This window comes from Halictus rubicundus, unplaced genomic scaffold (assembly GCF_050948215.1).
Source record: "Halictus rubicundus isolate RS-2024b unplaced genomic scaffold, iyHalRubi1_principal scaffold0025, whole genome shotgun sequence".
NCBI lineage: Eukaryota > Metazoa > Arthropoda > Insecta > Hymenoptera > Halictidae > Halictus > Halictus rubicundus.
Genome location: NW_027488566.1, coordinates 1,930,210 through 1,944,383, shown reverse-complemented (window position 1 = coordinate 1,944,383; position 14,174 = coordinate 1,930,210). Strand labels below are relative to the sequence as shown.

The 14,174-nt window shown below is 39.7% G+C and overlaps 2 long non-coding RNA genes across 5 annotated transcripts in view; one reads left to right on the top strand and one right to left on the bottom strand.

The window, feature by feature from the left end:
* Positions 1–14,174, top strand: part of LOC143363142 (uncharacterized) — a 412,518-nt gene that overhangs the window by 185,030 nt on the left and 213,314 nt on the right. The gene's annotated exons all lie outside the window — the stretch shown is intronic.
* On the bottom strand, positions 4,996–7,204 carry LOC143363139 (uncharacterized). Of its 4 annotated transcripts, none has more exons than XR_013083750.1 (5): positions 7,129–7,204; positions 6,540–6,879; positions 6,223–6,467; positions 5,315–6,102; positions 4,996–5,054 (listed from the first exon to the last, which is right to left on the bottom strand). It is a non-coding gene; the product is annotated as an uncharacterized LOC143363139 (long non-coding RNA). The 4 variants fall into 4 exon arrangements; XR_013083749.1 differs by lacking the exon at positions 7,129–7,204 and having other exon boundaries at positions 5,315–5,479; positions 5,998–6,102; positions 6,540–7,029; XR_013083748.1 differs by lacking the exon at positions 7,129–7,204 and having other exon boundaries at positions 6,540–6,619; positions 6,735–7,029.

The following is a 14,174-nucleotide window of genomic DNA, read 5'->3' as shown; positions in this document are numbered from 1 at the left end:
GTCGCCGGGGGGCCGGGACCACTCAGAAATGAGCGCGCGAGGAGGCAAGGAGAGACGGGAGAATTAAACCCTTGTCCTTCGGGAAAATGCACTTTATTTTACTCGGTTGCACGGCGCACGAGGTGCGAGGCACTCGAGGGCGCGAGAGAGAACGCGCGCACGAGAATCGCGAGCCGGCGAACGTACGGAGATCTTGCGCGTGCAAACTTCTGCCGTCGGATCGCGAAGAGGAAATCTTGAGCGGCACGAAAAGCGTGCCGCCGCGAGACGGAGATCTTCTACGCGGACGCCGGAAATCTTGTCGCGAAACAGAGTGCACGTAACGCGGCGCGGGAGGTCGCGAGAATACTGCTCCCGAATGATGCGAAATCGCGAGAGTCTCAGAGCGCGAGAGATGAGAATCTCTACTTATCGAGACGAGAGCGGACAGACGAGCAAACGTGCTAGAGCGATACCTTGCGATTGATGAGCGTTCAGAACGTTAAGAGGTCGAGAAGGCATACGCAGGTGCCTTAAATAACAAAGACCGTCGAATGTGGAGCACCGTGATTGGAGCTCGCACATCGGACGATCCTTGTTTGTCTCAATTTGAAGGATTCAAGCTGTGAAATTCGGCCAATGAGAATTGAAACGGTTGCTACGCGGTGTCGAGCAACGGCGACACGCGCTCTTGCCGCGTGTTGACATACGCGACAAAAACCGTATGAAATAGCGGTCGCCAGTTCGACAATAGGCACCGAATTCCACAGCTTGAATCCTGAACACAGATAAAGAATCGCGCACGAATGAAAGTTTAAACTTTTAGATTTTTCAATATACCTTCATGAAATTGTGACGAGTGAATTGATGGGATTTTCCTGATGAAAATGAGTTCAAATTTGAGTGTAATTGAACAATTTTCATTGATACGTAATGTTACGATAAAAATTACAATCTCATTGAAGATAGTTCAAATGATGTCGTGTTTGGACTCATTTTCATCGGAATAAGCTCTTTTCTTTTCTGATAAAAATTACACCGAACATGATATAATTAGCATCACATTTAATTGACGATTACAAATTCTATCAAGTACAAGCTTGCTGCACACAAGTTCTCGTACAATCGACCGAAGCAAGGATGTTTTGTGTGAGTTCTAGGCCAAGGTCGAATATTTTCATTTTATTCATACGAAACTGATCCGATTTCCACATAGAATATTTAAATGTTTAGTAATCTGTTAAATTCAAATTTTGTAATGTAACAAATACATTGTAATATTTGTTGTAATTTCTTTGAAATAATGCCACAACAATTTCTAGTGGTGGTTCAGAGTCACCACTCGAGTGCAAAGGGTTAACAATTTCTTTTTCTCTTTTGTATAATGTGGTACTGTATGTAAGCTCATCGGTATACAAATGTGATCGCAATTTCATATGATACATGAAGCTACAGCTACGACTATGCTATATGCGTATATGGACAACTGCACATTGCTTGCATGAGTCCGAAACATCAAACTAGCGAAGTATTTGGATGTATAGGAAAATTATATACATATACACACATATACAGACGCACGTTGCCGATGAGCGAATAGGCATCGAACATAACCACAATCTACGCTTGCAGTTTCCTCCAATCCCACTTCGACAGTCCTGTAGGTTTAGGGTCTGGGGAATTTCCAGACTGCGGCCTACTACCGCCGGGAAACTGGAAACTGGATGGAAGGCACCGTTGCGTGTTGTAGTACAGAGAACTTTATTATGTCTTATCTCGACGAAGGTTGTTACACGAGAGAGCGGTGGTGTAATCTCGGCGGCGGCAAATCCGCCTTGGGTCATCGGACACGCAGAGTCGAGAGCGGCGACTCACTCTTGCCGCTTGCACGCGGCTGATGCCGGCGACGCTAGCGCTGCGGCAAGGTGCGGCAACATACGTAGCCCCTACAGTCCTTCTACTTAGGCGCCACCTGATGAGCTCCAGCTCAACTAAACTTGTCACATTTTTTGCTCTATATTATCGATATCATGAATTCTGACGCTAGAAAGCCATGCCGAAACGGGAAACAAGTTTTCGCCTTTATTTCGCAACAGAATCAAGACAAATTATAGCTCAATTTGTAGCTGGAGATATTTTCTATTGCGGGCTGGTCTCGACATCATCCAGAAAACTCATCCAATGGCATAAAAATGCTTGAATTCCACGGCACGTGCATAATCAATGTTTGGCCTACTTCTAACGCTCATATTTCTAAATATCTCCATAATCTCGTCAGCTCATGACCAGCCCGCATTAGATGGAACCTTCCTCTTTCGAATGAGCCCTTTAACAGCGACAAAATATTCCTTTTTAAGGACGAAAACTTGATCCCCGTAAAACCATATTTTGTCGGTAATGTAGTCACTCTACTTTTGGCGCTCCGGGCCCTTAAGGGACAGTTTTCCCAGGTGGCCTTGAACAATCGATAGTACCGCTATAACGGCCACTAGAACAAGGTAAATAGTAACATTTTCGTCCAGTATGGGGAGCTGGGTGCACTTTCCACATTCAGTGTCGAGTGGCATTTTCCGAGTATCCTCTCTGATTCGGTCGCATGATCTCTGACAATAGAGGCGATCTGAGCATGCGTGGTCGACATCATAAACGACGGCGCTGCCGTAGCTTCGTTCGAACAACCGTGTCGCGGCACACTCACACACCGCCAAGTCGGCGTGTACGTGTACCTACGAGAATAGCAAGGGTCCGGGATGCCGCGAATCATTCCTCGATAATGCAAAGATGGGGCTTATCAGTAGTCAAAAGCGCTAGATAAAAGATAAATCTAGAGCGCTCGCCATCAAACAGGTCCGACTCTTGCATTTTCGAGCAACATTTTGCATTATTCGGTCGCATGGTGCCTGCCGTAGCTTCGTTCAAACAGCTGTGCCTCGGCACACTCACACACCGCTAGGTCGGCGTGTACGTGTACCTACGAGAATAGCCTAGGGTCCAGGATGCCGCGAATCATTCCTCGATCATGCAAAATGGCAGAGTTGGACAAAATATTTATCTAAATAAAAATTTCGAATAACTAGTAAAAGATAAAAAAAAATTTTTATTCCTTATTCGAAGGTTCAAGTAAAGAAAGTATCTTTATTTGATGTGTATCGAATAATTTTATTCGACGAAAAAAGATAATTTTTTTTATTCGAAGCGGATTTATTCAAACTTCGAATAATTTTTTCATCTTTTATCTTTATTTTCTATTCGAAGGCTTCTAATAAATCTTCGAATTACTTTTACCGAGCGCCGAGCTTCAAAGACCCAGCGACGACAGACGACATACAATGTGAGCGGATGGAGAATCGCGCACGTATGAAAGTTTAAACTTTTAGATTTTTCAATATATCCTCATGAAATTGTGACGAGCGAATGGAGGGGATTTTCCTGATGAAAATAAGTTCAAATTCGAGTGTAATCGAACAAGTTTCATTGATACGTAATGTTACGATAAAAATTACAATCTCATTAAAGACAGTCCAAATGATGTCGTGTTTGGACTCATTTTCATCGGGATAAGCTCTACAATTCATTCGTATAAACAATATTGTTCTCATTAAAAATGTAAAAGCATAAATTGCCAATAATGCTGCTTATTTTCATCAGGAAAATCCCGTCCATTCGCTCGTCACAATTTCATGAGGATATATTGAAAAATCTAAAAGTTTAAACTTTCATACGTGCGCGATTCTCCATCCGCTTACATTGTATGTCGTCTGTCGTCGCTGGGTCTTTGAAGCTCGGCGCTCGGTAAAAGTAATTCGAAGATTTATTAGAAGCCTTCGAATAGAAAATAAAGATAAAAGATGAAAAAATTATTCGAAGTTTGAATAAATCCGCTTCGAATAAAAAAATTATCTTTTTTCGTCGAATAAAATTATTCGATACACATCAAATAAAGATACTTTCTTTACTTGAACCTTCGAATAAGGAATAAAAATTTTTTTTTATCTTTTACTAGTTATTCGAAATTTTTATTTAGATAAATATTTTGTCCAACTCTGCCATTTTGCATGATCGAGGAATGATTCGCGGCATCCCGGACCCTTGCTATTCTCGTAGGTACACGTACACGTCGACCTGGCGGTGTGTGAGTGTGCCGAGGCACGGCTGTTCGAACGAAGCTACGGCAGGCATCATGCGACCGAATAATGCAAAATGTTGCTCGAAAATGCAAGAGTCGGACCTGTTTGATGGCGAGCGCTCTAGATTTATCTTTTATCTAGCGCTTTTGACTACTGATAAGCCCCATCTTTGCATTATCGAGGAATGATTCGCGGCATCCCGGACACTTGCTATTCTCATCGGTACACGTACACGTCGACCTGGCGGTGTGTGAGTGTGCCGCACGACTCTCATTCGAGCATAATGACTGCTGACGACGACAATGATCGGAAAGAGAATACAGCGCTCGTAGCGAAAAATGCCGAAACTATATTTGAGCAAAATAATAGCTGTGGGATGGTTATTCGGGGGCGGCAAATCCTTTGTTTAATACGTAATTATACAATATAATAGGCGTTGCATTGACATTGTATATGTCACCGCTAGAGCGCTCGCCGTCAACATTCTCAATAAGAAGCCGGTTATTTAAGAAAATGTGTCCTTATATCTACATTCTGCCGAATATTGCAAATTACGCCTAGAAAACGCAAAAGTAGGACCTGTTCGTTCGCGAGCGCTCTAGATTTATCTTTTATCTAACGCTTTTCACCCCTGGAAAGCCCCATCTTTGCATTATCGAACAATGATTTGCCGCCTCCCGAACCCTTGCAATCTTTTTCGTTCTTGCGGATCTAGCGTTGTGTGGGGCATACCATGGCACACGCACACGGCACACACACTGTCATTTGAGCTTCTCCTAGCGGCCGTTTGTAGCGTGAAGATCGCTAGGAAGCTTCTCCTAGTTCCTGTTTGGAGCGTGGCGACTCAAGGCTACGTAGGAAAACTGGCCCTTAACTCGACGTTAACTAAATCTCGATCCTTCTGGCGTATCCTGAGTATAAAAATACTAAAGTATATTTGTCTAAAAACTTACCGTTGCTGAGATACTTGGCTGTGTTCATTCCCTTAGATTCATTCTGGGACGTATTAGAGGATATGCTCACTACGTCAAATGTAAACATTATAAGGCTTCATGAAAACAGTCAAACATCTCAGCAACGATAAGTTATATATATATATATGTATCATGGAAGGCGCAGTGTCACATGTGTATTAAAATTATCATTACATGTGGGACATCTATTACACTCTAGTCGCATGATGCATATCATGCAGCATGCAAGATGACCACATGGAACGCAAACTTGTGTTGCTTTCTTAACAAAGCAGATTATGCAATACCCTTCTTTATGTTCTCTAATATCTTCTTTTCGATTATTATTATCATTATTGACTTGATTTTCCGTTTTATCATACCAAAATCTATCTTCAAGAATTTCATAAATGTCATCATCTAGAAAAATATAAATTGGATTGTTAATATATAGTATACAGGACGTCCCACTCAATTGGGATGAATTATATATTGAGAATCGTTAGTGCCACATTTTATAGAAAAGAAAATTAAATAGTGTGGGAAAGTCTAATTTCTCATAGACTTTTTCCATCCAATTATACATTTAGCAATTGTGGATGCACTTTTTTAAAATGGTATGTACTATTTATTTGTGACATTTTAAAGAACACAATTTGCATGTACTATATCAAAAAATAATATAATATGATGTATAATATGATGAGCGCGGTATTTAACCTTCCTCTATAGAATGAGCCCTCACCCAGCTCAAAATATGATCTTATAAGCTCAAACAACGACATGGTGCAGACCCATGTTTCGACCTAAAATCTAATAAGATTCCAGTTCCTTTCTAGTAAAAATCTGAAGGTATACTACCCCCTTATAGGTTCTACCTGGTTATAATACACTTTGGCTCTATATAGGATACAGATATGTAAAGTCAAATAAATTACCGTCAATATGATTGCTGTCAAATTTGTCATGGAGATTTTGTGCACTTTGTATATTTACTATGCTGCTGTGTAAAATACATTGCTGGGGTTCGTTGAGATAATTTTCTACAAATATTAAACTTTATAAATTATTTTATATCAGGAAATAGCATTGAGTTCATAAAAACGCAACAAGTGAAAAATAAATTAATTCTTTTATGCTAACAAAAAAACATATGAAATTACCTGTAACTTTTGTGTCTTTTGTTTTCAGAGAACCCGATGATGTCAAAGCCGTATTTGGTAACGTTCTTCTATCTTTTTTATGCACTCGTTCTGCTAATAATATATATTATTTTGAATAATATGTCGTATTTATATTGCAGGTTGTACGTACTATATAATAAAGCAAATTTATTTACTATTCTCCACCGGTCCATAACTTATATCAAAATAATTGATATCTTCAATCTCATCATTACTATCTTCATCTGTACAAGAAAAACATGTTAATTGTATGGAATATCTTTTATGCGAAGACATAAGATATATAAGCTACATACTTGCCAATGTGATAACTTTATTAATTTGAAAAGTTTTTTCATTATGAGTAAACATATTTAAAAATTCTTCTAAAGATAATCTAAAAATCATATACATTCAAATGTAAAATACACATACATATATGTATATGGACAAATAGTAAACATGTTAGTAACAAATAGTAAACAGTTGGAACTAGAGAAAAAGACATATACCTTCCAGCATTATATTCTTCTTGAGCACTTGTTATTTCTTTTCTATGATTAATATTAGCATTTGTACGACGTCTTCGAGATGCTATACCATTTTGCAATCGACTCAAGTCAAGCTCTTGGTCAATAAGCAGATCTTTTACTTTTTCTAAAAATGTAATAACATTTAATTATATATAAACCTCTGTATATGTAGAATAACATAAAGAATAAATTAAGTATAGTCACTAAATTATAAATAAATTCATGCCACTTATCAAAAATTAATTTTATGTGTATAATAAACAATAAAAGTAAAAAATACTGTACCTAAAAATGCCCAAATATTAATATCTTGTTTCCCCAGTTTTTGACATACAATGTTGTGAAATGATTCTGCAATATTATTCGTACGTACTGGACAATTGTGCACGCTGACTTGCGATGCTATGTTTAACCAAGTACGTCTCATATAGGTCATAAACAAAAGAATACCCGGAAACTTGCTGGATGCAATATCTGCTTCATTGACAAACCTTGTTCAAATTTTATAGCAGGTATTAAAGGCAAAGACATTGCCATATGTACAACAGTATGAGGAGCACTATTTAATCCAAGCTTACGCCACTTTCGAAGAACAGCCTACAATATATAAACAGAAAACTAGAATTGTGTTAATACAAGTAAATGTATTATAAATAGCATTACAAACCTGACAATAATGGAACCAGCAGCCATGCATATCTGCACTGGGAAATAACTTGCTTAAGGTTTTAACAGCTGCTGTTTCATAATCGCTCATTATAAACTTTATAGTGTTTGGCAAATTGGGTATTATATTAATTATTTTTTCCCATATGGCAGTATATAAAGTAGCTGTTCGTTTTTCGCATAGAATAAGTAGAGTCGCAATACCCTAAAAAAATCATCTCATAATATTGAACTCATTTTAATATATAAAACTAATGCAAATTATGTTTTACATTATCCATGTAGCGTATGTGAACTGTGTACAGCTGTACTATGTGGGGTTTCTTCGGTAAGACCTAAGAAAACAAATATTACATAACGTACTGTTGATAATGGAGGATCAATGACCGGTCGAGCACCCGCGATACTAATGCGAATCGTCAAAGGAAGGTGTCGCAACGTGCGATCCTAATAACAAAAGGGATCGACAATCAATAATGTATGCACGTTATCGAATAGAGAAGCAAAAGTACCAATTGTATCTTTTTCCGTATATGTAATGTAGCGTGGCCAGTTGACCACGCGAACATAGCTAGATATATATATATGCATCGATTAATGGCGCGGAGAGGGAAATTTAAATATAAGATGTAATCGCGTATTTCATACATACGTATTTTATTTGGGCGCGATAGTTTAGAGTAGGTAAAGAAAGACCGGGAGAGTTCCATAGAGATCCTTGACGAAATTCGAGTCGGCGAGACTAATTGAGGAATTTAGAGAAAGTCACGCAGCCTCTTAGAGTAGCTTCTCCAATTCTACATAAATTAGGGATAGTCGAAGTCCGGAATCAGTTAAGGACAAGAGGTCATAAATTCCGAGTCAAGGACCTCTTGGAACTCCCTCGGACCTCTCGCTCGTTCGGTCCCACATGGCCCCACGTCCCTTGTTTTGGCGGGGCTTCACCCTCATGCGTACCCCACTCCCGTGCGTGCGCTATTAAGATCCATCCACTGCCAATCACCATCAAGCAGCAACCGGAAGACGAGTGATCCGACGAATCAACGCCTAGCCAGAAGATCCCAATTTTCCTATTGGCTAAGGAAGCGAGAAGGAAGAAGCTAAAAAAGGGATTCGAAGCTCCAGGACGACAGAACTCATTGTAGAACTGAGGGAGTTACATCTCCAAGTACTTGCAATAAAATCTACAACAGTTTTTCGCCTTTAAACTCTGTGTACAAAGTTTATTTGTGAACCTCCACGAGCAGAGCGCTTCAGCGCTCCACGGGCACCCGAACCCACACCAAAAGTCCCCATCCCACCACACGGCGACGCAACAGTAATATTATAAGAATAAAAACATAGTTAATAGTGCAATATAAAGCTACCTAAAGGAGCGTTAATCACATCCGCTAATTTAACCACCCAGATCCAACAGGTTATGGGCCCAGGTATTTATACCAATAAAGTATAACGATAAGGAAAGGTGACTTAACCTCAAAAACGCCACGTGTTAAAAATATTAAAGGAGACGGGAAGACCGTTTAGACCTCGAAATTATAATCAAAATAAAAATGGCGAGTACCTCGATCAAATTCGAAAAATTAAACAAAGAGAATTACGATACCTGGGAACTACAGATGAGGGCCACGTTAATAAAATGCGATTTATGGGAATATACGAATGGCTCGAAACAAAGGCCAAGTGGCGATGCACAAGCGATTGCTTTATGGAAAAAGCAAGATGAGAAAGCACTCTCTGAATTAATCTTAAGTATTGGAAAGTCGGAACTAAAACATATTAAGAGATGCACAAGCTCAAGAGAAGCTTGGTTGGCTCTAAAAAAGCATTTTCAATCCAAGGGTCCTGCTCGTAAAATAATGCTATTGAAAAAGATTGTCACACATAAAATGAAGGAGGGAGAAGATCTCGCCGAACATTTGGATCAATTCATGGACACTGTCGATAAACTCGAGGAAATTGACATAAAAATAAATAATGAATTGTTATTAATACTAATGCTATGTAGTCTTCCATTGTCGTTTGATGCGTTCCAACGAGCGATGACGGCTAGGGACGACGTCCCCAAGCCAGAAGATATGAAGATCAAAATACTTGAAGACTCAGATTCTCGAAAGAGTTCAACCATCCAAGAGGACGACCACAATGTAATGTTTGCCAAAGGAGGTCGTTCTTACCCCCAAAAGGGAACATCAAATGATTACCAAAGAGGACCCCAGAATTACAGAAGAGGAGAAACACAACGCCATCAATATATTGGAGAAAAATCAGGTGCATCAAATCCGATTAAATGTTTTAGATGTGGTAAGCTAGGTCACTTGACACGTAACTGTTATTCCAGGTTCCCGAGGTCGCATCCAGGACAGCCACACAGTAGGGCAGCGGCTAGATTAGCAAATGGAACAAACAAATCCGAATCAGCAAGCCAAGTCGACTTAGTCGAAGAAATTGCCTTTTTTCAAACAGATCACCTCACCCAAAAAACAAAATTGTGGTGTCTCGACAGTGGGTGCTCCTCACATATGATCCCCACCAAGGAAACGTTGTATAATTACTCGGAAGTTCAAAAACCGCTAAATTTGGCTAACAACGACACAACGATGATATGCGGAGTAGGGGAGGCGAAATTAACCATTAATAACGGGTCTGAGGATCGAAAACTAAAATTAAATAAAGTGTACCACGTCGAAGACCTACGAACCAATTTAATGTCCGTATCGAAAATTACCGATCAAGGTCATGACGTCATATTTAAAAAGAATTGTGCTATGGTAAAAGATAGATTTGGAAATATTTTAATGGCTGCTGATCGAAAAGGAGATCTATATTACGTAAAGGAGAAAACCCAAGAAGGTTATGTGGCTGATGCGACTTCAAGAGGGGAACCGAAGAATTCGATCGGGATTTGGCACGGTAGACTTGGCCATATAAACGCCCATGACATGAAGAAAATGCTGCAAGAGAAGAAAGTCTATGGACTCAACTTCAACATAAATGAGGTTTGAAGAGCTGCGAGATATGCGCTCAAGAGAAATTAACACAGAAGCCATTCCGACCGGTAGATAACGATCGAACCAAAGAAATTTTGGAAATCGTGCACGCTGACGTGTGCGGACCCATGAGAGTTCCATCTCATTCAGGAGCTCGCTACTTTATCGTTTTTGTGGACGACAGATCCAGATGGTGCACAGTAGAATTTATTAAACAAAAGTCAGAAGTGCTCGAGAGTTTTAAAAAGTACAAGACTCGAGTAGAAACCGAAACAGGAAAGAAATTAAAATTCTTCCAGACGGATAATGGAAGAGAATTCTATAATAACGAATTTAATGAGTATTTAATTCAACATGGCATTCAGCGGCGATTATCCGCCCCATACACACCACAGCAGAATGGCGTAGCTGAACGAATGAATAGGACTCTAGTAGAAATGGGCCGTTGTCTTTTAAGACAAGCGCAAATGCCACCAATTTTTTGGGCAGAAGCCATCAATACTGCATGCTACATACGAAATAGATGTATCAGCAAAGCCCTCAACGGAGAAACACCACATATGATTTGGAGACAGAAGAAGCCAACACTGGTCCATTTCGAAATATTTGGATGCAAAGTATTCGTCCTCAACAAGATGGCGAAAGGAAAACTAACGTCACGAGGAAAACCATGTGTTTTCGTCGGCTATTCAGAGACTTCAAAAGCATATAGACTTTGGGACCCAGAGGCGAAGAAATTAATAATAAGCCGAGATGTCAGATTTATGGATTCCATGTATTACGATGAGAACTTCGAAAATTTCAAACCCGAAGAGGGGATTGGACCTGAAGAGTTCGTAAACAAGCATCTAGATCAATCGAACGTAGAGATCATTACCGATATTACCACGGAAAACGCACCTCCACACGATGCCAGAACGGAACAAATTGATAGTAATCGCCGCGGTAGAGGCAGGCCAAGGATAGTACGCACAGGAAACAGGGGAAGACCCCGGAAAAGTTATAATACGGTGTCGACTAGCTCCGAGGTAAATGACTTACCTACCGAAGATGAGACAGAAATGGAGGACGATGTCTTCGCGAACTACCTAGCCCCGCCAGATTTAGAAACATGGGAGAGTGCGATGGATTCACCCGACTCAGATTCGTGGGTTAAAGCACTAGAGGACGAATTCCTATCATTGGTTTACAACGAAACATGGGATATAGTCAACCGCCCACAAAACCGAAAAACGATTAAAAATCGTCTGGTACTCGCCACAAAACACGATGGAATACACGAAAGGAAAAAGGTCCGCCTAGTCGCAAAAGGCTGCACGCAGTTACCAGGGGTGGACTACTCAGAAACCTACTCACCAGTAGTGAGAATGACATCAATCCGCCTCCTCGCGGCATTGGCGGCTGAGAAAGGACTAACCATCCACCAAATGGATGTTGTCACGGCGTATCTAAATGGAACGCTGGAAAAGGAGATATTTATGGAGATACCAATCCAATTGGAACAAGTACTGAAGAAGATAACCGAGAACAAACCAGTCGGAGTCGCTAACACGATGATTAAAGATCGAAGGATCATCGACATAGCTTCAGAGTGGCTGAAAAAACTAAAGGATAATCCAGATAGCGTCTGCTTATTGAGACGCTCCCTCTACGGTTTAAAACAATCGGGAGTACAGTGGTACAAACGATTAAAAGATGAACTATCAAAAACAGGACTAAAACCATCAACTCATGACCCATGTTTTTTCTACAAGTACAACGAAGTTGATATTTTGTACTTAACTGTCTACGTTGATGATATATTGATCGCCTCGAACCAGGAAAAGTGGATAAAAGAAATTAAGGATAGCCTATCAAGAAGCTTCCAAATAAAGGACCTGGGAAAAATCAGGAAATGCCTTGGTATTGATTTCCGTCAAGATACTAATAATCATTCTATTGAGCTTTCACAGAATGGCTACATCGAGAAATTACTCGAAAAATTCGGCATGAGTAATTGCAAGGCGATCAATACCCCGATCGAGACGCACCCTGACTTAATACAACCAGGGAAGGTTGACGTGAGCGTCATGGAGGAACTACCTTACCAAAATTTGATCGGTGGACTGTTATATTTGGCTATATCTACACGTCCAGATATACTATTCTCAGTTAATTTTTTGAGCCAGTTTAATTCTTGTTATGATTACAGCCACTGGAAAGCAGCTAAGAGGGTTTTAAGGTACCTCCAAGGGACCAAAAATTATAAATTGTCTTATAAGAGAAATGGACAAGAACTATATGGGGTAGCAGATGCGGACTGGGCTTCTAACCGTTTGGACAGGCGTTCATTCTCAGGGTTCGCCTTCATGTATGCCTCATGCCCAATTAGTTGGGAAACGCGAAAGCAGAGGACTGTCGCTCTCTCTACGACAGAGGCAGAATATATGGCGATATCGGATGCTACCAGGGAGGCTTTATACCTACGGGGTCTATTGACCTCTATAGGAGTACCATGCAGAGTGACCACACTTTGGAACGATTCACAAAGTGCACAGAACCAGATAAGAAATAACCCACGCCATTCAAGGACTAAACATATGGATGTACGACATTTCTTCGTGCACGAAAATCTCGAAAAGGGGATTCTAAAATTAGAATACCTACCATCGGAGGAGATGCCGGCCGATGTACTGACGAAAGGACTGACCCATCACCGTCACGTAAACTGTCTGAATCGACTAGGGATTGATATAAACGTTTAAAGGCAAGGGCTGCCCGACCGCATTGAAGGGGAGGTGTTGATAATGGAGGATCAATGACCGGTCGAGCACCCGCGATACTAATGCGAATCGTCAAAGGAAGGTGTCGCAACGTGCGATCCTAATAACAAAAGGGATCGACAATCAATAATGTATGCACGTTATCGAATAGAGAAGCAAAAGTACCAATTGTATCTTTTTCCGTATATGTAATATTATAAGAATAAAAACATAGTTAATAGTGCAATATAAAGCTACCTAAAGGAGCGTTAATCACATCCGCTAATTTAACCACCCAGATCCAACACGTACTATGACATATACACATTTTGGACTTACGACATATATAGTTTTCAGATGAAATTATTGGACTTGATTTCAAAAATTGATTACTAACTAAGATATGATTCTGAACAACTTTACCATTCATTTACCAAAATGTTCAGTACGACTTTAGGTATTAGTTATTAATGAAAAACTGACCAATCAGGAACAATGCACAGAATAAATGTCAGCATTATAGATTCAAGAATATAATGTGGAATTTTTAAACTTAAAGATAACAAATGTAAAAATGTTTCAGTCAAACATACAATATAACTATTATAATAAATGTTATATCTAATGTTAAAGTATAAAAGGAGGATGTTATAGCAGATTTATAACGGTATTACTATACTTACTGCAAAAGTTCCATCTACGTACAATTCTGTATATTTACTCAATGCTTCAACTAAAATGTCAGATGACAAAATTATTGCGTTTTCCCCTTTTTCTGACACTGCATAGTATACATTTAAGTATTCCAGAGGTTGATAATTTTGAATCATTTCATTTAAGAGTATAAACGTCTCCGGTATTCGTGGCCGACAATATGCTCTTTCCCTTTGTAATGTTGGTCTTAATTTTCGAAAAGAGCAATGTGCTCCAGCATCTGGGTACCTGCAATTATAAACAAATTTATGTCCATCTCAATAAAATTTTGAATAAAAAAATGTTTGAAAACATACTTTCTACAAACA